The 23944-nt window shown below is 39.5% G+C and overlaps 1 protein-coding gene across 2 annotated transcripts in view; it reads left to right on the top strand.

Moving 5' to 3' along the window:
- The window catches only part of sema3b (sema domain, immunoglobulin domain (Ig), short basic domain, secreted, (semaphorin) 3B), a 70527-nt gene that overhangs the window by 16925 nt on the left and 29658 nt on the right, over positions 1–23944 (top strand). Inside the window, exon 1 of one of the 2 annotated variants that reach the window (XM_046396336.1) lies at positions 20639–21426. The exons of the other annotated variant lie outside the window; for it this stretch is intronic. The gene's annotated coding sequence lies outside the window, so the exon portion shown is untranslated. Of the gene's footprint in view, positions 1–20638; positions 21427–23944 lie in introns of those variants that run through there. 2 annotated transcript variants of the gene reach the window in all.

Raw genomic sequence — 23944 nt, 5'->3', positions numbered from 1 at the left:
ATTCATCACCATCCTGGGTCAGACCTCAGATGGTGTAACTTCTCAGAAGATGACAATACTTTAGATCTGTTGTCAATTTAGGAAATGAAGTGAGCCAAAGCTGCCTTGGATTTGGAACCAATCCTGTCATCCTATTAGGTGTCTTCCAATCCAAATCTGTTGATGCTTGCTAAAGCACTTAGAATTTTCTGATGTATTGAACCTAGAAGCATGATTTTGCTGTTGACTTTGTTGTTACAGCTGTGGAATTTTGGTTGCTAGGGTCACTTTTTAATGCATGTTTGCTGAGTACTGCTCCATTCTGAAAATGAATTATTTATTGAATGATTTATTGAAAGGTGCACTAGCACTGAAATACTGACAGAATACTGAGAATACAGGCAGTGCAGAGAATCTCTTGATTGTGAAATAATTATGATTAAGGATTTATTGACAGTGCGGTGGAAAGAATACCATTTCCACAGGTTTGTTTTGAGATAAGCTTCATCTCGACTGAGGAGATGAAAATGTTATATTGAAGGTTGGTTGGTTTTTTGATCATTTTTAATCCTAAAAACCTCACTCACATTAAGTCATTGGAATTTAAGGTAATGTATTCACATAAATATACCAACCACTATGTGCTATTTGATTGTCACATGACATTCAATCATTCTTACTGCATGTTGTCATCGTTCATGCACAGATTTTACTTTCCAACTCACAGTGTCATACTGTGCTAAAAAATCGACAACAGAAATATGAGGAGAGAATAACCACAGAATTCTTCACAGGGGTGTGTCAGCGTGAAAGAGATCACGCGCATTTCACAATGTGTTTCGACATTGTGGCATTTGTGGCCGCAAGTATCTACAGTTGACCTTCAGTTTCCCGACAAAGGCTTGTTCTCATTGTTAGCATTCCTCATGGGGACCAAAGGAACAGTTGGGCTGCAGAGCTGTCCCATTTGGTTTCAGTAAGGAATCTTGTTCATGTTTCCTGGAAATGTGAGAAGAAATGGAATCACTTTTATGTTTCCTCTCTGACGTTTGCTGCTGGTGTGAGGAATTGAACTGCTGATTGTGGATTATGTCCCTAACCTAAGTTTTGTTTTTGTTTTTGTTTACTTTTTGTCTTCTTGTTTCAGCTTTTCTTTGGCAGATAGGCAGCGGTGTATTTTCTAATCTTTTCTCACCAGTGTCTGATCCACCCAAAACTGGGAACATAAGCCATAGTGAAGCTGAACTGGCAGACTTAAGTGGTTAATTGGCTAATTAACTCCATGAAGCCCCAATCAAAGAGACAATTAGCATGAGACACATGCAGTTTGACATGGCCAATTAGTGGCTGTGTTCAGGCTGAACTTGTTAAGTGTGTTAATTAATTAGGCAAGGTGAATGTGAGGAACAATGTGAATGATATATGTACACACACACTCACACACACTCTCTCTCTTACACACACACACACACAATAACATACACATTTTTTCTTGGGTCCATGAGTTTTAAAGAGTTACTGATGCTGATACCCCTGATGCAGAGAAATTGTACAAAAGTTGGACATTTCCAGGTCATCAAACACCAACCCTTTAGAGTCTGTATGAAACACATTGGGTTTCTACTAACTCCAATGTAAACTCATCCATGGCAGTTCATTATTTTAAAAAGGACGTTGGTTACTAGAACAGTTCAGCCATTCCAGGTCATGTTGGGGTCTCTCCTCTTTGTGCTTGGAACTGAGAGTTTGGGATAAACACTCCATGGCCGTTACAGTTGTCCAGGAAAGAAAAAGAAACTGGTACATACAACTAATCAGATTAAAGGCACACATACAAGAGAGAATTTATGTGTATCTCTGAGAAACATTAATGCTATTTTTAAAAAAATAAAATCTGATAAGTTGGCGATGTGTTTAATAGGTGCTCAGTGTTGTGGCGTATTATGAACACTTTCAAGGAATCCTTAGTAAGTCACCTGCGTAGATAATGCAGTCACATCTTCATGTTGTCTATTGCTCATTCTTGGATTGCAGTAACTCATTCGTTATTGCAGTAAGTGCATTTCCTATTGTTGCTTTAGCAAACTGTCCATCTCATCTCCTTCTTTCTATACCAAGCAAACAAAGTGTATTGCTTCCTTTGTGGACTGTTCACCAGACTCTAATAAACCACTGTAATTACTGGTTATCACAGTATTACAATTATGTGTGAGACTTTCACTTGCCAGCAAAGACAATAACTTGATTCCTGCAGGTGAAGCAAGACACAGTAAAGCCTGCCATTCACTTGGTACCAATTAAGTCTGTGCTATACAGTTTGTACCAGCTGGTGAACAAAAGTAGGAATCCAGACGTTTACAATGTACAGTAAAATGTCACAGATCATTACTGTAACTGATGTAATTATGTGACGTTCCAAGTGGGACTCTGGTATTTGGAAACCTGAGAGCTACAGGATGGCAGAGGAGTGAGAAGTTAGGGAGGAAAGAAAAAGAAAATATGAAATGATTTATGAGGTGCAGTATTATTCTTTTCTCTCGGTCCTTCTTCTCTTTCCCGTTTCTCTACTTCTTTCTGTCCTGTTTTTTCTCATCTCTCTTCTCTCTGTCTCTCCCTCACACTCTATGCCTTTATCGTCTCCTCTCTCTGGCTATAGAGCACATGTTCTTTGACTAACTTCATTAGCTTCGGCCTACAGCTCAGATTCTTGGTGAAACACACTCTGTTGTGATTATTCATGGTAGTTCCTTTATACTTCTCCCATCAGCCAATACAAAACAGGCACAAGGAATCACATTAGAGAGAAAAGCAATGATCAGTATTTATGATCATAGAGAGGGAATAATTACAGCATACAATGAATTGTCCAAGGTTGTGTGGCTTTCAGCTGAAAGAAGTGACACTCACTCTTAGGAAATGATTGATTGCACAATTCACAACAATTAGAGAGCACTTACAAACTGTACAAGATTTAGAGATGCTTGACCTCATTCTCATGGCAGCTATAATTTTGCCACAATCCTTATTCTCAACTTTTATGAATATAAAACTATGTTGACACAGAAATGAGTGGGTACATTACAGAGAATACATCTCTGTCCTAATTTTTAGTGGCGATGTTGGTCCAGAAAAGAATTACTCCTTAATTCTGAATGTTCCATGACTTGATACATCTGTCCATGACTTCTACCACGAGGTCATGCGCAGTTCAATAGATATGGAGAAGTCATTGTTGAAGTGTAGAAATCACCTGGCCCAGGATTGTTAAGACAATTTAAAATGGTTAGGAGTTACAGTTAAAGACATTTTCTAAGAAAACAAGTGAAATAATATTCAAAACTCTTGCCAAATGATATGTTAGGTTCTTTTAAGACTAGTACCCCAAAGCAGAGACAAACTCACTGGTGAGAGGGAACAAAGGTTGTTTTAATAAACTCCACAAACTAAATACAGAAACTAAGCAGGCTGTGGAAGCGAGGCGCTGACTGACTGAAAGATAACCTCGACAGGAGAATCCAGGTAACTTCTGATGAGCCACATGCATGGGTAGAGCAAGCAATAATCTGGCAGCAAGCAGGAGTGGAGGCCAGGCTTAAATAGAGGAGAGAATGGGCTGATACAACTCAGGTGTGTCTAAGCTGCCAACAGGAGGAGTCAGCCACACCCCCTGCCACCACAGGCTCTGCAAAAGGAACAGAAAATGGAAAGGTAAACAGAGAGAGCACAAAAAGAAAAGCACAACAGAAAACATACAACGCCAAACCATAACATGATAGTCTACATTGTATTCTAAATGCTTTGGGAACTTTCCAAATGAGTTAAGGGCATCAATTAATGCCATTTCCGATGTACTTTTGCCTTAAATGTCTACTGAAAAGGCTACATGGAGAGACAATTTATGTTAAAATGGTAAAACATACTACACCTTATTTGGAATCTACCAAAAGGAAAAGATTTTTTGTCCACTAATGAACGGACCTATATAAAACCATGTCCACATATAAATCACTTAGCTGTGGTTACTCATCCAAGCCAGTGACCCTTTAATATTCATCCATTTGGATCCAGTTTACCCCTCCCATATAAAGCACAGACAGCTCAGCATATGTTCCATTTTCCATTTGACTAATTGTCTTAATATGATCTGATTTACTTCCTGTTTTTTACACACATCGCAGTGTAAGTAAAACCAGTGTGGAAATCACAAAATCAGACTTATTTGAACTGAATTATTGTGAGATCTTTCCATCTTGTGTTGACTTCCCAGACAGATCTCTGTTGCAGGTGTGGTGTGTTTATCCAGCTTTAGACCGAGTTCATATGCAACCGGTTGTCAGTGTGAGCAGATCTTATGGTGTCTGATGTGTTTCCCATCTGAGGGATCAACTGGATGTACTGGCAGGAGGCTGCAGTAGGGGAAATCCATGGCAATGAGAAAGACAAAAATAATTGACCACAATGGGTATGTGCTGCTTTCGCAGTTAGTTTAATTTATTATTTATTTTATTTTATTTCATTTCATTGTATTTTATTATCTTTTTAAGTGGAAAAGAAATGAGAAGGATGAGATAAAGGTCATGAAGGATGGAAAGTTGGTTAGTCAGGGCAGAGAGGAAAAAGAAGAGGAAAGCAAAAGGAAGGAAAAAATGAGAGACACAGAGAAAAGGAATGGGGTAATTCATGAAGACTAGGTGGTCAAGGAAGATTAATGAGGGGGCTTAGGATGAAAACAACACAAAGAAGAAGGAAGGAGAAGAGGAGAAGGAGGCAATCCCTTTCCGAACTCCTCCAAATGGCATCATGCTCTTGTGGTTGTGGACTTCTGCCAAACTCTGCATGTGCATGTGCGTGTGTGTTTGTGTGTGTGTTCATGTGTGTGTGTGGCTTCTGTGACCAGTGCACAATTTATTCACAACTTTGCTCCCTCACTTTCTTCCTCTAACCAGCCCTGAGTGAAGTGCTAACCACATATTTGCAATGCTGAAAGACACCACCTATTTTACAGTCCTTCCTCAACACATGGCAGAAGCAGTTTGCTGCTGTGAGGCTCTGCTGCCTGGACTGATGTACTGTGGAGCTCACTGTGGTGGCTTCAACAAATGTCTTCTACTATTCTGTCTTGCCATTGGAATCAACCCATAGTCTGCTGTTTTTGCTACAGATTCACTCATGGATATGAGAAAGAAAAAAATATTAGCTCTCTAATATGGTTAAAAACCTTTTTCACTGTTTATATGGTGCTCTCCCAGCCAAACCACTTGTTTCTACCGAATTTAACACTTATGTATCTATAAAAGTGGAAATAAAGATTCAACTCACTAAATAATGTTGTGGCAAAAAAAGAAAAACAAAGACTTAAGAAAGCCAAATAATTATGCACCACAGCTTTGCAATATATGAAAACTTTGCAGAAAAGAAAAGATTACAGTAAGTTGGCCCATTACTTCTACATTCAAAATTCACATTTTTTCTTTTAAGTGCTGCAGGCCAAGCCTTGGTAAACCACATGCAATGTTCTTTCAATCTCCTAATACACTCTTTGTCCAGCCCTTTCCTTGGGTTATATGAGGCTGCATGTAACACACAAATGTTCACTAGTACACGCACACACACACAAACGCAAACACATACTCACACTGGTCACTGGAAACTCTGTGTGACGATGAGAGCTTCTGACACACACATGCACATACTCATTTTATGGCAGAATACTTGTATGCCATATGACCATCTCCAGGCCTCCGCCAATTATTTATCAGGAGAAGAAGACTGAAATTTGAAAGAAATAATTTCTGACTTTAATTTCATTCTTTGTGTAGTTACCTACGTCAGACGATTAGAGATGGTGCTTTGCCAAAAATATTTAAAAAAACCTCCTTTAAATATTTTTTTTGGTGCCGTATGTCCTAATTGCGTGTCCTATTTACTTTAGTTCAAATCCTTCCTGAAGTTCATCACAGCATATGGAGGTTTTGGACAGAGTAGAAGGAAAAAAGAAAAAAAAAATAGAAGAAGTAGTGCCAAAGAGAGAAGAGAAAATATTTGAATATGACATCACCTGAGTGATTTAAATATGATAAATGGTTCGGTGCTAAGGGGAACACGAGGACAAACAGCGAAGAAGCAAACAGAAGAAGAAGCAGCGAGACAGAAAGCACGAGAGACCGTGTCAGAGGGAGAATCCCACTAATGATGTACAGATGCATGGGCCGAGTCACACAGGCCTCAGCTCAGTCATATACTGAGAACAGTCAGCTGAACACACACACACACACACACACACACACACACACAATGGGGAAACTTATTCAACATGTACTACTTCCTTTTGCTACTGAGTTTCCTTAAAAAGTACTACTCTATCTACTCTTGAGTTACAGATTATTTTAGCTAACATTTTGGAACTGAACCCTTCATAAACATGCTGTGATCATGAAAATGACTGAGAAGGAGTAAACATATTATTTTGTTGTCAAACATTATGAGAACAAAAACAAAAGTGCTGTCAATCATTTTATTTTATTTTATTTTCTGTAACCAGTAACACATTACAAGAATTGCTTAAAGCTGAGATCTGCGACTACTGTAGATATTTATCTCACAAGTTACACCAAAAACAGAGCAGAACATAACCACAAATGTGACTGCAAATTAGTACACAACATATTTACATATTTGGTGTAAAGTGTTGTGTTTCTCAGCCCCTAACTGGACACAAAAAACAATTTGTGAACAGCGGTCTGTGTAAGTTGGCAGCTGTAGTAGTACACGCTTCTGAACAATACTCTTTACACAGTCATTAATATTCGAAAAGTAAACAAATGTCTCTTCACACACACACACACACACACACACACAAACACTCACACAGTATCTTAAAGAAAACCCAAGTCTTGGCCCTCAAGTAAGGGTTAAGCATATGGACAGCAGCTTTTTGTCCTTTGCTGGGATGAGCATCAACAATGTGATTAATCAAGTAGACACACAATTATACTTGTGAGGTCTTTCTTTGACTAAATATGGTCCATTTCCTTTTTTTTCATCGAAACCTAATCCACCCTTAACTCTAAAAACACTGTCCAGAATTGTCCTTAAAAGTCTCAAAATGGACTTCACAAGGATAAAAGTATGTACACCCACTCACACAAATCTGTCTTCTGTTCCACGTCATCATCTCTATCTCTCATGTTATTTCAGTCAAATTGTTGCCTTTTTTTGGCAGAAATGTATTTTGTGAATCTGCCAACATGGCAATTCATATTTAAGCAATAGCACATGTGGAGAAGTACTATACCGTTGTCTTTTTTTTTTTTATTAGAGTGGGTGTGCTGCGGTCACAGGAGGGAGGCTGCAGGCTGCGTATTTAATGTGTTCAGGAGAAGTCATGTTAGCCAAGCTGGCTGCAGGGTCTTGGCGTAAATGGCTCTGTGGTTTCACTTACACACAGAGAGAGACCATGTGCCTATTTATCTGCCGTATCATGCATATCAGCGCCGTGGAAGGCCTCTTGATTAATCATAGTCTGTGGTTGAAACCAGGTGTCCGTCTGAAGAAGAGATGGCTGATACATCCTTGTATTACTTCATAAATTAGAGGTAAATTTAAAGATCCAGGGAATTAGATTTTATGGGCAACAACCATTCAAAGGGGAAAAGTTTTCATGGTAAGTTGTTTCTCCAGAAGAAATAGTTTGTGTAAAAAAAGTGTTGACAAGACGTTCTGCAGATTATCCAGTATAAAAGGGTCTCTGGCTCTCATGTTGCTGTTATGTCATTTTGCAATGCTGTGACAACCACAAGGAAAACTCACATTTAATAGAATTTTATTCAAGTCTACTATTTGATTTTTTACTTATTTTTTGACATCAACACACACTAGATAAAACTTTCTGGTAACAATTTTGCAGCTTCTGGATGAATAAAATCCTCTGTACAAGTTTTGAGAGATGGTGTGGATAACACAGAACAGCAACCTGCAGAGAAAACCATGACACAAACTAAAGAGTCATAAAGACTGAGTTGTTTATCTCTTTTAAGAGTTAAAAGCAAAAAGAGAACAGTGTGTGTTTGTGTCTTTATAGGGCATTAGCTTGATTCATGCTGTCAGTGACAGAGAACATATGTGCACTGCAGTCCAGGTTCAGTGTGTCCTGTCCCCATGTGGATGCACTGTACTTGTTGATCAGCACTGGCCTCTCAGCAGTGTCTTCAGTTACTTCTCTGTTTATGTTTGCCTTTTTCCCATATGGGCTACAGCACTTTTTTAATTCCAGTTCCTTTTTGTTTTTGAATATTCATGTTTGTCTACTCATATTTATGATTTGAATTACGGCCCATATTGTAAGGTGAAATAGGAGACGCTTTCATGTGGTACACATATCATAATAGTGACCACTTGCTGAGAGACTCAAAAAGAAGTGGAAAAATAAACAAGATGATTCAGTGGATAAAGCAGGATTTGTTCTGATGTCATGTCATTTTTAGGAAAGTAATAAAATAATCAAGTTATTTTAAATCGTATGCTTGAACATCATTTTATATAAGTATCTAATAGAATAGATCATGATAATAACAACAAAAGTTTGTTATTGTGCTGTGCTTGTGGCCACAAACTTAACTTCAAACCGACACATCAGATCATTCGCGGAAAGGTAGTACCTCTCAGCTGTTATTCAAACATTTCTCTCTTTCTCAACTTTCCTCTTAACCCTTCATCTGAGCCTTTCGTTTATCCTTTCCTCTGTACCTTTGTCCCTTCCTCCCTCCCTCCAGCTTTTCATGTTGCTCAGAGTTTAAACAGCTTTGTTTTTTTCCCCTTGACACGTTGGCTGTAAGAAGAGGGGAGGAGCGGAGGGAGGAAAGGAAAGTAGGGGTGGAAGGAGAAGAAGAGTTGAGCCAAAACAGAGGGAAATGACGGTTTGTTTGGTCAGGACAGCCTATTACTGAGAACACTCTAATCTTCCTCCACTTGGCCGACTACCTGTAACCTCAAACAAAACGGCTGGAGGGAGCATGGAGACAGAGGCTGTGGTGTATAAATGGTTTCCTTATATTTGTGGACTAACTTGTATATTTGACCCAGTTTAGCACCATAAATAGAATAAACTACCAGGTTCTGCTTGAAATAGGCATAGCACATATTTCCATAAATTTTAGTCTTAAAATAGGTGGCACACAGCTACCATGGGCAGCATTTATAGATCAAAACAGTAAATGTTTAACATTTTAATTATCAGGGCAAGGCAAAGATAACTTTGCAGAGGCACCAGTATGTTTGTCCATTTTTAGAGAAGCGCCAAATCAGTGTGTGCTTTAATAATACCTTCTGTTAGCCAGCTGTGCTTGGACGTATGGAGGTTATGTGCTTGTACCGTCTAAAGCAAAACAGATTTAGCTATCTTTAGCTAATGTTGGCATCACATGAAAATAAAAGTCTTTGCATATTTTTTCAATAGTCTATAGATTCCAGATTTTATTTTAGTGAGACATTTTGACATTTTTTTGTGCGTCTGCCTGTATCTGCTCTCTGTGATTTTTGGGGCCATGTTAATAACAGCTGTTGCCTTTGTGATAATGAGGTGATTTCCCATGTTTCCCTGGCAACCCAAAATCACACCCTGTGTCATCTAGTGCTGGTGTGTGTACATGTGTGAGACTGGCAGACAAGGTCTTTTCTGCCCTGCTTTGTGACTGGAATGAATGTGGGCTCAATTGTTCTTCAAAAGCTTTGCCATTCAGCCGAGTGCTGTTGCAAAAAAGCCTTTGTTATCCAATCAGGATTTGTATAAGGTCTTTTTAGCGGCATTAGAGCCCTAAATATGTTAAACTTGCAGTATAACTTGCAATAAATTTTCCATGAGAAAAGTAGGTCTTCACCTTTCTGCAGGCCAACAGAAAATTTGCAAATATGACACACAGTAAAGGTGTTTTTGTACAAGAATGGGGTTTGATTTTTTTCCAGGATATTTTACTCAGTATCAATGCTGCTTTTAAAACAGTACTTTCTACTGATCAAATATTCTGGTGTCCAGATTAGATTTCAGTTTAGTTCAGCTTTTGAATGTAGCACTTTGTTTTTTGTTGAGAACCGGTGTTTGATTCAGTGTACTGTAATCTCCAGCTTTGCTATGTGTTTGAACAAGCCAATGAGGGATCATGTTCTTGTTTCGAGTGACTCCAACAGGTAGGTGGGAACACCCGCACTGTTATAGGTGGATCTGTGATGGACAGCGTCTATGTGTCATGAAGGTAGCACATGTGTCCGATGCAGGACAATGATAGAGTTATAGAGTTAACAGTGATCGATTTGAAATTGAAACAACATATGGACAAATGTCTGCCACATATTAAAAGAAAAAGGTTTTAAAATTATGGTAGAAGGAATGTGTGTGGGCTCCGTGGATTTCTTTATATCCTGTCCTGTCCTGCTCCTCATCGTCTAATCATTTTAAGTTTATGAGATTTCCTGCTCCACTCCTTTATAACCTCCCCGTTCTTTGCCTACACTCTTGACTATAAGAACTTATCAGGTGCGTTATGGGTGGCCTCAGTGGGAAAACTTTAAACCTGGCAGCTTCTGTAACTTGTAACTAGCTACAGACACACATGAGGATGCTCTTCCTGCTACTGCTACGTATCCATAGAAGTATCTCAGCTTGCTCATCCATCCCTGCTCCTCTTCTCTCATGGGTGTTTATGCCTTCATTCACCCATTTAATTTTCCCCCTCTAACTGTCTTCAATTACTCGTTGATGGTGGGGATTTCTTGCCCGGCAGACACAGACGATGCTCAGCACACTTAAGAAATGTGTGTGTGTGTGTGTGTGTGTGTTGAGTGTGTGTGTGTCAGCAGCTGTTATGACAGTCTAATTTAAAAGTGAAATTACAATTACGGCAAAGCTGAAAGTACTTCAACCACTCATGTAATCTGCTGTAGCAGTTCTGATCACAGGCTGTGTGTTTGATGAATGTCTGCAGGAGTGTGTGTCGGTGTGTGCACGTGTTGTTGTTCTGCATGTCTGGCAAAGAGAAGTGAACAGCTGCATATTTTGCATGCCTCACTTTGGGAAAGTGATTGTAAGTAAGGGTTGACATAGTCTGTACTTAAAGGTTTTACTGATAGGGATCCAAAACAAAACAAGTCATTTCTTCTGACCAGTGTGATAAATCTCTCATGCTTTGTTTTGACACATTTTGAGAATAAAAGAAGTTAAAGTCAAGCCTGTTCCTTTTTGTTAATGTGTGATGGAAACAGAGAAGAAGACGTTAAGACATACCAGCTGAAAGCTGAGATCAGGAATTGAAATTAAAGAGAAAGTGTAAGTATAATAACTGATAATAATAATAATAATAATAATAATAATATAATAACTGATTTATTGTCATTACAAACAGGTATGTGTAGCACATAGAGCAGTCAAAGAATGATCCTCCAGGATGGTGCTACATAAAGGAGCACACATATTGAATCTAAAAAAATAAAATAAGAATAAAAATTTTAAAAAGCAAAAATAGACCTATTTAACATTTTTAACAGTTCAAATATACATCAGTACAATAACAGTATAGACAAGACAGTAAACACAGTATGGTACCATACAATATAATACAATATGGACAACAGACAGTACAGAGTGAACCGTATGACATTAAAATGACAGTATGGTTAAATAAAGTGACGTATAGATAACAAAGTGACATTATAGATATTAAAGTGACAGTATGGGAGTTAAAGTGTGTGGTATGTTAGTTTTTTGATTGCGTGCGTGTGCTTGTGAGTGTATGTGTGTATTTGTGTCAGTCCTATACCTGTGAGTTGAGGAGTCTGATGTCTTGGGGAAAGAAACTGTTGCAGAGTCTGGATGTGAGGGTATGGATGCTCCGGTACCTCCTACCAGAAGGCAGGAGGTTTAAGAGTGTGTGTGCCGGATGCGTGGTGTCGTTCACAGTTCTGCTGGCTTTGCAGATGCACCGTATGGTGTAAATGTCTGCCATGGAGGGGAGAGAGACTCTGATGATCATCATGTCAGCTGTCCCCGCTTTCAGCTGCAGGGAGGTGCAGTCTTGGATGGTGCAGTTCCCAAACTAAGCAGTGATGCAGCTGCTCAGGACACTCTCTGCACCAGGATGTGGAGAGCTTTCCAATCAGGTTTCAACTTGGTCAGCTTGGCTAAATGGCTGTCTTTGCCATTTTACAATTTTTAGACCATTATCCTTGAAGAACCTGATCTGCCTCTGTTCAAGGTCTGACACTGACTGGCTATAAGGTGAAAGGCATCAGAAAACGTGCATGTGAAGCAGACTGATGAACATTTTTGGTATGTGGTTATACGGTTATGGTTATACGGATTTGCCTTTTTTCAGGTGATTGCTTGAAGCTTTGTTAAATTCGTTACTGTACTTCCACTATTCTTTTTATACTCTTTTCAACAGCTTCATTCAACAACTCTTTATGTGAGATTTCACCAGGACTTCACCAGGAGGATTACTTCTGAGTCCAGATCAACTTAGACCCACGAGAAACAAGATGTACTCTGAATCTACATATTTCAGCAATGATTACACTGTCTATGAGAGGTTTTACTTTTTAAAATTTGGCTGACAAACAAACAAGAAAATGTTGTACAAAATATATTTTTAGTCAAATTTGGGTTTAAAAATAAATAATACATTTTCATGTAGTGTGATTTTTAACTCAGGTGTACCAGACAGCGCTTGTGTGTGTGCATATTACATACTGTGACAACCACATTTACTTGAATCATAATGTTCTCATGAAATCTGCTCGTTGTTGAGCTTGTCTCATATTTCCCCTGGGGGCGCATATGCACTCCCTCACTAATAACCGCACAACCTAGTGTCTCAACAACCCCTTGGGTAGTCTCTCTGTGTGTGTGTGTGTGTGTGTATTCTTAATCTGCGAAGGTGCTGAGAGCAGCCTGTCTGGTTGGATCAGTGCCCATCAGGATCAGGAATCATTTCGTTGGGTTTGCTCACTGCTATCTCGTCTCAGGCCTTAATGAGGCAGCACAACAGCAACAGTGTGTGCGCACGCACATGTCATTATCATACACACTCTGTCTTTCCAAAGTGCTTCCAAATCCAAACATTTTAGTGACAGTTTGGATTTTGAGATTTTGTCTTTAAAATCACTAGAATAAGAAAATGTCTGTCAGTTAATATTAGACAGTTCAGATCTTTTAATCCAGTGCACCCACTCTTTTTGCTGTATTCAGCTTAATCTCATTTGAGAAAATGTGGAGTCAGAACATAGACATTGTACCAGTGATATGCCTTGTTTAACAATGAAAATGTGTGCTGAAATGAGCTTTCACTGACTTTGTGTGCTAACGTGGCACATCAAAGTGTGCCCTTACTCTGCAGAAAATTCTATTCTCCTATTTAGTACAAAGATAAGGCCATGTGACATTTTAATGATGGCAGGCTAGAGCAACATGACCACATCTTCATATGCATGGAGTCTGTTTTTCATGGTAATTGTTACACTTGACAGTCTTATGTCTTTTAGGAGATATGTGCAACATGAAAAATATTAAAAAACCTTCCTCATAAATAAAAACAAGAACTCTTTAGTGGCATGCAGGAACTGATGCATGTGTGGGCCTTTTAAAAACTGTAAATCTGAGTGTAATGTCTGTGTGGGGGCTGAAGTCTAAAGCTTCTGTGTTTTTAGTAGGTGATTTCCCAGCTTTTTGTCTTTCATCCATCATCACTGTGATCTGTGCTGAATTCTCTTAGAAATAGCTGCAGTGTACCAACAGCCCGGGTTTGATTAAAGTGAAGCTCAGGATTACAGAGCCCACTGCAACACTTCTGTCTTGAAAGCAGCCTCTGCATGTCTGTTCTAACTCTTGTCCATATTTAATAAACATAATGAAAAACTAAAACTTTTGAGACAGTCATAGACGTTATCGCTTCTTTTGCCCACATCTAGTAGAAACAGGGCTGCTTTATGTGGTGATCAGTCAGCTAGATATAATAGTGGTGGGAACTGGTGCAGCAATGTGCATTCCACCGAGAAACACTGCTTATTGCAAGAGTGTGTGTTTATATGCCTGTGTGTGAAAGAGACAAGGATGTGGTCGTGCAAGGTGCTGTAATCCATTCAGTGACCTTTAGAACCTGCTCTGAGGTGTGTATGTGTGTGTGTGAAAATGTGTTACTAAAGCCATGCTTATGCTTAAAGGTGGTCTTATGCTTGAAGGTGGTGACCCTCAGAGCCAGATGGTGTGTGATTTGGTGCCTATGAGAGTTTGTTCCCCACCTCACAGCCTCCTGGCACCACAGTTAGTCCCCTCAAACATCCACCCACCCAACTGCCCTCCTGACATGCCAAAGCACCACCCCCTCTTCATCCTCCATTCTTTCAGTTGGGTGTGATGACATCAAAGTAAAACAGGGAGGATTACAGGTTCCTGTGCCCTTAGGGTTCCCAAGCAAGTCTTCTCTCTCTAACTGTAATGCTTTCCCTCTCTCTTTCTCCTGCCACTCTCCACTGGGGCCCCTATAATCCCTGTGGTGTCAGGAGGTCAGGGGACCGTGTCATGGGCGACCTGTCAGGACACATATCATACGATTGGATTTGAATAGTCAGTTGAGCCCGATGCAAAGACCAGACAAGACTAAAGAAATATCTTACCATTCTTTCCTCTTTTCTGTCTGCTTTTCCTTCCTTCCTGCACTTATTTCTTCACTTCATTTGGCCCTTCATCTGTTTTTCAACCTGTTTTTATTTCGTTTTTGCTGTGCTACCTCACGCAAATGCTACCTCACTATAAACCCCCATCCAAATCTCATAATTCATTTGAGTTCAACTTCTGGCCCAATATTCTGGATGTTAATAGTAGATAAATTCACTCCACACAACTACAAACATACACATACACCTGCATAGATGAGATTAACATGTGGTTACAGCTGGCAGAATTGGCTCTCTAGTCACTATAATGCTAACAGTCCACCACTTGGTACTGGTATTTGTTTTATGTTGGGTCATTGTGTAGCACCCCAGAGCCCTCACATCACAGACGACAAAAGTTCTTGGGTCTTCTCAGTGGTATTTCATGCTGCTAATTTTACAAGCATGGCATCTAAGCCCAGGTATTTCTGTATCTGTTGAGCAAACGCTTATATACAACAATTTTGGCAGTTGTCACACTACTGCAGTGTCACTGATTTTATTGCTGCAGTTGGCGCACTATAAATACAAAGCATTTGAATCCATTGCTCCTCCCTTGCTTTTGAAGAATCACTCTTCATCTGTCCTGTAGGATTTTAATACCATTCCTCATTGAGGTGGAGCAGCACTGTAACGTGACTGTGTGGATTTATTTCATTTGTTTTTATCCGGTTAATCAGAAAGAGATGTTGAGGAGAACGGGCAAAGTATATACAATAGATCAAACTTAAGTAAGCACAACATTAAAGGATGGAAGCATGTTTCTAACAACGCCAGTTTGGCCCAGACAGAGGGACATTACCCAATGCTGCGTGCTATCTCATAATTGGGTTTTAAACAACGCCCTCAATAATGAGGAGGTGTGGCATCCCTGCAGAAATTAAAGCACTTTTTCTAGTCTGATATTGGAACTCCAGATTAATTGAAATGGATCTTCTCAACCATCTTATCAGTCCTGTGGACTGATTGACCTTGTTTCACAGTACACCAAGTATATTCAAAGCCCACCTTAAAATTTTTTCTGCATGTCATTTTCTTTAGTAAAGCGATGTACATTCAGCCTACTACCCATCCATTCATATGTTCACTGACCATGTCCTTTGAAGGAGGAAAAAACAGCTATATTGTGCACTTGGACAGTAGAAAATCAAAATGGGGCCTAAGCTTCACAGCCACATACAACAATACATTTTGAAATGTTGAGGTTACTATCTGAATTCAGTATTTTGCTCAGAGTTTCTCTTCCAGCAGTAACACTGTGCAACCAAAACCTTTGTGTTAACAGGTCCAGTTTTTAAGTCATTAAGGTATCATTAAGTTCAATGACACGTGACCTTCCAACACTGAGGCATTTGTATTTTCCTTTTATTCTGGCTGTTCTGTTTAAGTTTGAACTTCAAAAGGATTCATTGTTGCGTTAATATTAGTATAATATTCCCTCACAATTGGAATACCTAATGTTAAATATCTGACAGACCTATTCTGAGCTCTGGCCCAGTCTGACTGTATACTTCTATTTAGCACCAGAAGTCAAAGGTAGCTGTGATTCTTGGCAGCTGCCATTATGCAGGACATTCACGTTAGTATTATTGTGTAGCTACCGAGAAGATTATAACAGTTTCCCTGGGAATATATATGTAAGCATCGTAGAAGTATGTTTATGTAATAAAATAAACAGTAGTGTCTTTGCAGGACTGATGTAATCCAAGGAAGAATGCGTGTCTTTGTTGGTGCTTGTGTATGTTGTTGTGAACTGTGCATAGAGAGCATTATATAACAAACATGTAGCAAGTAAATATCCCAGGAGAGCTACAGACACTGGTTCTATTTCTGTAAAATGTTGAAAAACAATAAATCTGCAATGAGTTTGGCTGATGTCTAAAATCGGTTACTTCTAATTGGCTCTCCATTTACTCTTACTCATCCATTAAATCAACAGTTGTTCAATCGAGTTCATTGAGGGACAAGTTTCTAGCAAGTTAGGAATTGTATCTTGTAATTTGTATCTGTAAGAATATTTATGAACCAGTTTAAGTAAACATTCTAAAGAAAACATTCTAAAGAGAAACTAAAGGACTGGATTACAGGTAAAAGTGCACATTGTAGAAGTACTGGAATAAAAAGGGCTGCTTAAATAAGTCTTTAACAAGTATAGTGATTAGTGCTGTCATGTGAGCATTCCTGCTCTTTTTAACACATAATGTAAAACACATGACCAAAAGCATTAATATCCAAATGACTTCACGAAAGCTGCAAGGTCTGACAATGGAAATCAACCCAGTCTAATATAGTAAGGTAACATTTAAGATTAGGTATTTTGAATAAGCATTATTATCATAATTATTATTATTATGGGTTAATACTCTTTGATTTTATACATTTAATTTTACCATTTGGGGTACATATTTAACTGATGTAGGTCTCAAGCAAGCCTGCTCATCTCGAGTATTGGGAGAATTAAAATAAAACGTGTATATCAAAGACAAAACAACACAGGACAGCTACAGTCCTTCAGAACTGTAGACCATCATTCCCTCTTTCTCATCAATCGAGGCAGCAGGAATAAATATTCATAGACTGTATAATTTTGTAATTACGTATATGTTGTGTGCTTCTTAGGTTTTCAATTTCCCCCTGGCATTTTCTGAGAGCCATGACTTTATGTTTATCATCATGAAGCTTTAGTAACTAACTGGAGGTACTTAGGCCTGGCAGAACGAGTTCATTCAGAAAAAGTTTATTTTCCAGATTATTTCCATGCATTCTCCTGCATTCTTACATAACATCTTAAAGTTGTTTAAGTCAGGTTGATGTTCACGTGTGTGTGTGTGTGTGTGTGTGTGTGTGTGTGTGTGTGTGTGTGTGATGACTGATGGAGATCAGGTTAGAAGCAAGCAATGGGAAACATAATTAACAAATACCCAGTTTCTACTGTTATCTTCTCTTCTTCTTCTTTTTCTGCATTTATTTTTAGGATACCTGACCTGAATAATAAATAGGCAGGAAGACCACAGTGAGAGACGGCAACGTGGGAGACACCAGCCTGATTATGGTCCCACTGCAGTCTAAAGATCATTTCGCTTCATTGACTTGCAATAAAATGAAAATTCACTAAGAAGCTGTTAGGAAACTGAGCACTCATCTGTTACAAAAGCACAGAGGCTTTAGCTGAGACAAAGGCCTTTGTCGGGATCACAGTGCTCACTCTGCAGCCTGTAGAGACATCAGACTGGTTTATGACAGACAGGTCAGCAGGAGGCGGGCAATGGGCTGAAAACATACTGCACAAGCACACACACAAACACACACATGCACACATTCACTTCCATGGCTTTAATTGTACACACATCCATCTATGAAAGTGTTTAAAGCACTCAAAGCAAGTGTGCATTGTGTGTATAAATACTAGCAAACTTGGAGACAACACACACACACTGCAGTGAACCCCCTAATGTGAGACCCATGACCTCTCTGTATGGGGACCCTAGTGGGTTTGTAAATGTTTGTTGTGTGTGTGTGTGTGTGTGTGTGTGTGTGTGTGTGTGTGTGTGTGTGTGTGTGTGTGTTGCCATGTTGCCAGGCATGGCACCACACCTGCCATTGGAATGAAGACAGAAAGAGAAGTGAGGAAAAGAGCTCTTGGAGCTTGGTCGAAATCACTCGTTGATTGGTGTACAGGTCTGGTTTCACAGCCCACATGGTGATTCATGTGAACTCAGATGTTTGCATTGAAAAAAGCATGAAATACAAACTGAGCATGTGGGCTTAAACTTGTCACATGATCATTTGAGTGTGTTGTTTGTAACTATGAGGAAAATAAAGTCTATAAAGTCGTATCTTTTAATGTTACACCCCACCCAGTCCTAGTACAGTACAGGAGTGGATTGTGCTGCAGGAGTTATATGACAAATTGAATGGATGCTTTGATTTTTTTTCCCCTCGTGAAAACTTGTCATCAAAGGAATACATTGTATCTGACTGATCTGACCAAACCACAGCAAATGTTTGCGCTGAAAAAGAAAAGGAAAGAAAACACCAACTTTTACAGCCATGCAAGGGTGAGTGTTTGATAAACTCAAAATGAACAAAAATATAACTTTTAGCCCACACATATGTGAATTCTAAAATTCTTTAAGATCTCCCACCGGGCCGTTAAATATATATATATATATATATATATATATATATATATATATATATATATTTAAATCTGGTATTACATGAGAAGATTCACTTTTTCTATTTTTGTCCCACTTTCTGTGCTTTTTATACATTCAACTTGGGGCTGGCTGTCATGAATAGCTGACCCATGCTTCAACTTTGATATGTGCAGAGGATGATGTAAGCCCTCATATGTTATAAATGTATGCCAATTACCGTATTTACAGCAGCTTATCAGCCTACATGCTGTCCACACCAGCATTTAGACATAATCTGGTAATCTGGAAATCTTTGTCTCTGTTTGTATTTGTAGTGATTTTTATCCAAGCTGCTCTCTTATCTAAAAACTTTATGTCAGAGTTGGTTTTAAGTCTTTTGTGGCAAGTCATGAGTCTGTTAGAGCAAGTATTAAGTCTCCACTTACGTCAAATAATGTCTCACTGCAGATACACCCCCGTCTCAGGCTTCATTTTTGTGACTTGAGGGCTTAATACACGGTGCAACAACAGTGATCATATGCCACAAGATGGGTCCAATAAAATCCTGGTTGTAACCTGTGTCAGAGTGTTTATCAGTTTTGAGGTGTGTCAGATTGTGTAACTAACCCCTGGTGAATCACAGCATGATGATGTAGATTTAAAAAAATGCACACAGAGCCAAAGTTTCAGTGCAAGTTTCTCATGCTTCGTGTATAAGCGTTGATTGATAAGTTCATGGCCTCAAGGTAGGAGTCAGTTTTAGAAAACCTTACGTTGTCCCCTCCTACATTTACACACTTAATCCCTTATTTGCACAAGGCGGTTCTTGGACCTCCAGAAAGTGGTCCAAAGCAATGACGGTCTCATAATCTCTGTCAAAATGGGGACCACTGAGCTTGTTCTTCATCATTTGGGAAGAAACAGTAACCTGAGGCTGCCCCCCTCCCCTGTTGCCACCATGTCCTCATGGACCTCCTTGGGTGATAAGCCCTTGAAGCCAATGTTGTCCATTTTTTCAGACAGACATTTTTAACTAGTAGAAATACCACAAAACTTTCCGTTTAACCACTAAAAGAGTTGGACTATATGTGCATGGAATAAGAGCTGTATAACTCATCTTCCTGTAACTTATGCCACAAACTAATCAATTCAACCTATCAAATCAGTTTTGATTTCATTTGCATTGTATTGCATGTAGGTTTTAGTGAGACACCAACTTATTTGCCCCAGCCAAAGGTGAGGCATTGGGCATTCTGTTCTTTTTATTACAATATCTGACTGGCCAGTGTATTCTGCCTCATATGCCATATTCCTATTGGCTGGTTTGTGAACATGGGTGATAGCAACAATCACAGCACGAGAATTTAGTTCTTAATTTCTAAATTAATCTAAAATTTTGAGGTAGACTGTCTTTTATAAATTGGCCAACAGAGTATTTCACAATGTGATATGAAGTACATGGTTGCTCTCACAGTTGTCAATGTCCAACTTGAGCATCCTAAAATGACACGGTGAATAGAACCCTCTAAGACTGAGTCCAAGTCAAGTCAAGTATTATGGAAGGAATCTTTGCTGCTGTATTTAGTCTCAGTAGACATTAATAAAAGTCTCTGATCACAATGATGGACTGTAAAGGCTAATAAAAAATATATGGTAGCTCACACACACATGCACACACACACACACAATGAGAACACCACAGTGCATGTCCCTGCCCCTTTCCACTCCCCTCCTCTCACCTCCCACCTTTCCCTCCTCTCTTCAACCCCTCCCTCTCTCTCCCTCTCCTTCTCTTTCTCTCTCCCCTCTTGAATTAAGTCCATTATTCCTGCCTGCTCTCCCTCTGAGCGCTTCTACTTCGCTCAGCTCCTGTGAAAACTCTGAGTGTGTGTGTGAACTCCTTGCGCGTGTGTGTTAAGAAGAGTTTTATGTGTGTTCATAGGGTTGTGGGTTTTTTTAAGTGGAGCTGGAGAGCAGCCGCTCATCAGTGGAGCTGACTGCAGACAGGGGAATACTCAGATCTCACTGCGCTGCTTTTTAACTCACACACCGGCTGCGTTGTGGACTCTTTTTAGACTCACTGGACTTTTTTGCACCAAAGTGGGACTCTGTTGCTGCTCTCTTTCTGCCTTCCAGCAATCATTCTCTTCTTTGGACTTACTCAAGACTTTTTTTCAGTTCTCTGAAAATAATTTTGAGAGGAATTTCTGCTTGCCTCACACTTAATTTTATGAATCCCAATTTATGGACTTTTAAGATTCAACATCAATTGTTTCCACCTGCTTCCAGGGGAACATTTCCATATCTGCTCTTTGAATTTAGATATGCACAACCCTGAGAATGGGTGTTTTCCCTGCACCTAACAAGAGCTCCGTGTTTAGGTGTGCATACAGCTCTGTCTACACTGTGAGCACATAATCGGCAGGATTTTTTTTTTCTCACACGGACATTTGTTTTTTTGTATTGCAATGGGAGAACTATCAGTGCAGTACAGCAACTACTGAAAGCTTTAGTGCTGTCAGAAATATGTTTGGCTCAGGTGATCGTTGATCCTGACCTGGAATGTTCTGAACCCTTTTGGAATTCGGTTCCCCTGGAAACTGATGGACAGGTGAGTTCAGTTTGACCGCAGACCTGTAAGGAGCATTCAGCGTCACTGCCCACATCCCTGAAGTGCTTTAATTTTAAATACTAACAAAATAATTATGCAGCACAAAAATATTTTAATAATATTAAAAATATTAAAATAAATATTTAATATTTTTCTGACAATAATATTCTATAATCAACTTTTACTCATGTCAGTGTGTCTTCCAAAAATGATTCTGATCTGGCTGAAATGTGTCACACAATAAAATAACTTTTTGTAAATCACAAAATTACTTCTGTTGGCACACTCAGGAAGTGACGATGAAATAAGAACTTCTGTTCAGTTATGAAGTTTATGTTTTACCGTGCTGTGTGCGTTTGTGACTTGACCCTGCACTAATCCCGAGCTAACACAAAACCAAATATCTTTTTACAAGTCACGCTGATGACATGTGGGCTTCCTCCTCTGACAGCTGAGTTGAAATGTGCTCTGTTGTTTCACTCAGGAGTGTAGAGTGAGTTGTCTTCCCTCAGAGAGCTGTTTGGAGCAGCTCCAGTCAGGAGACCAGAGGCAGCTCTGTGAGGTCCTGACTTACTGCTGCTCCTGGTTTTAACATGGCCAAATGGCCAGCTACCAGATACCAGCAGGTTGCTGTCACCTTAGTGGCTCCTTCATTGTCTCCTTGATCAGAACTTGTTGTACCAGACAAGAGATTTAAGCCTTCTTATGACCACAGCATTTTTCCAGTGGCATTTTCATATATTTCGTCTTTGCAATGTATCATGTTATGCACAATAATTTTGTCAACAGTCTCCACTCTGGCTGTGCAGGCTGAACTTAAGTTTAAGATTTAAAAATACGCATAATCTTTATTAAGACAGCTCAGACTTGCTGTATAAGAGCTGTACAAAACATGCATGCACAAACTTTTGAATTTTGGACACGAGCCGACAGGTTTGGTTTACTGAATATTTGTTATTTTTCCCATTTAAACTTTGACTAAGGAAAATTCAGCCAAACTGAACAAATGCTAGCCACGAGTTTGCAGGCTGGGAAACTTTCCATTCATGATGCTGAGCCAGATGGCTCGGTACCAGTGACCAGCGGAGCACTGTAGCCTCCCCGGCTCCTTCATTCACTCTGTGTCTTTCAGAACAACTAGGCTTTCCAGCCCCAGATTGTCTCGCTTTCTCTTTCTCACTTTCTTTTTTCAGCTTAAATCCCATAAAGACTGGTAGTCACTTTTGGCTTATAGCTGCTTTACTTTGTCAGCTGAGTGTGTATATGTGTGAAACTTCCATTTACTCCTATAACTGGCTTTGTCGTGAGACCTTCGACTGAAAACAAGACTGTACTTTTAAGCCACATTAGGGAGAGGATAGAGAGGATAGAGGATAGGGAGAGGATAGAGAGGATAGAGGATAGGGAGAGGATAGAGAGCCTAAATTCTTTTCTAAACCTTCATATGATTGAGTTTTTGACTTTTTATTTGCCAGTAAATCACTGCAGCTCTATGTATGGGTCCTTATTACATTAGTATTAGATGCAGCTTTGTTGACATTTTATATATATATGTATGTATATGAATATGTTATACATACTGGTGAAGTGGACAGAGATAGAAAAGGTATTTTAGGGTGCATGTACAATTGGTGGTATGTACAGTATACAGTGAACAATAGTAATTTGAACAACATTCAGCCTGTGCAAAAATGAGCAGTGCAAATACTGTAATACTGTAGAAAGTACTGAGAAACAGCAGTATTAAGTGCAATAATAGCTACAACCCACTGGAGTGCTTTTTCTAATATGGAGCAATTGCCATATTACACGGGATGCAGTGTGCTGTCAGCGTTACAGTGACAAAGTGCACCAGTATCCTGGGACACAAATCCACTTTATTTTGAGTCTCCACAGGAAGTAAAGGCACCAATGCACTTTATTGAAAAGCATGGATGAGTTTGGGGACCAGGTGAGATCATCAGAGATATGGATGTCAAGGAAATTAAGGCTTGACACACTCTCCATTACTGCTCCATGAATGCAGAAGGGGAACATGTGCATGGCTCCTTCCTCACCTCAAATCCATAATGATTTCCTTTGTTTTCTGGGTGGTGCAGGCTGCTGTCTGCACACATGGCCAGGTGCTGGTGCAGGCCTGCGTCTGAGGGGCCACATGTAAACTTAAGTATGTTGTCAGAACTGGAATGCAGGTGTGGGTTAAAGACAATTACAACACAGCTGTAAAACAGAATCATCCTGTACTTTAGTTTGAAAGTTGGTGGTCTGTCCTTATCAGGCAATGATTCTTTTCCTTGGCAAAAGCAAAAAGTCTTCATGCACCAAATCATTAATGAAGCAGGGAACTATATTACATGCCTCCTGCATACAACTTCTGCTCCCTCTAGAAATTGTTTGTGAAAGTCTACAGCATGTTGGCATGCGTCCATGCCGGCCTGCATCACCTGCTCTTTCTCTTCTGTTTATCTGCACACATTTTGTGCTTTGCACTTCATGTTTCTTTCTTTTTTTCCCTCTG

This window comes from Scatophagus argus, chromosome 8 (assembly GCF_020382885.2).
Source record: "Scatophagus argus isolate fScaArg1 chromosome 8, fScaArg1.pri, whole genome shotgun sequence".
Taxonomy (NCBI): domain Eukaryota; kingdom Metazoa; phylum Chordata; class Actinopteri; family Scatophagidae; genus Scatophagus; species Scatophagus argus.
The sequence above is the reverse complement of the archived record's forward strand: the minus strand, read 5'-3'. Positions and strand labels throughout refer to the sequence as shown.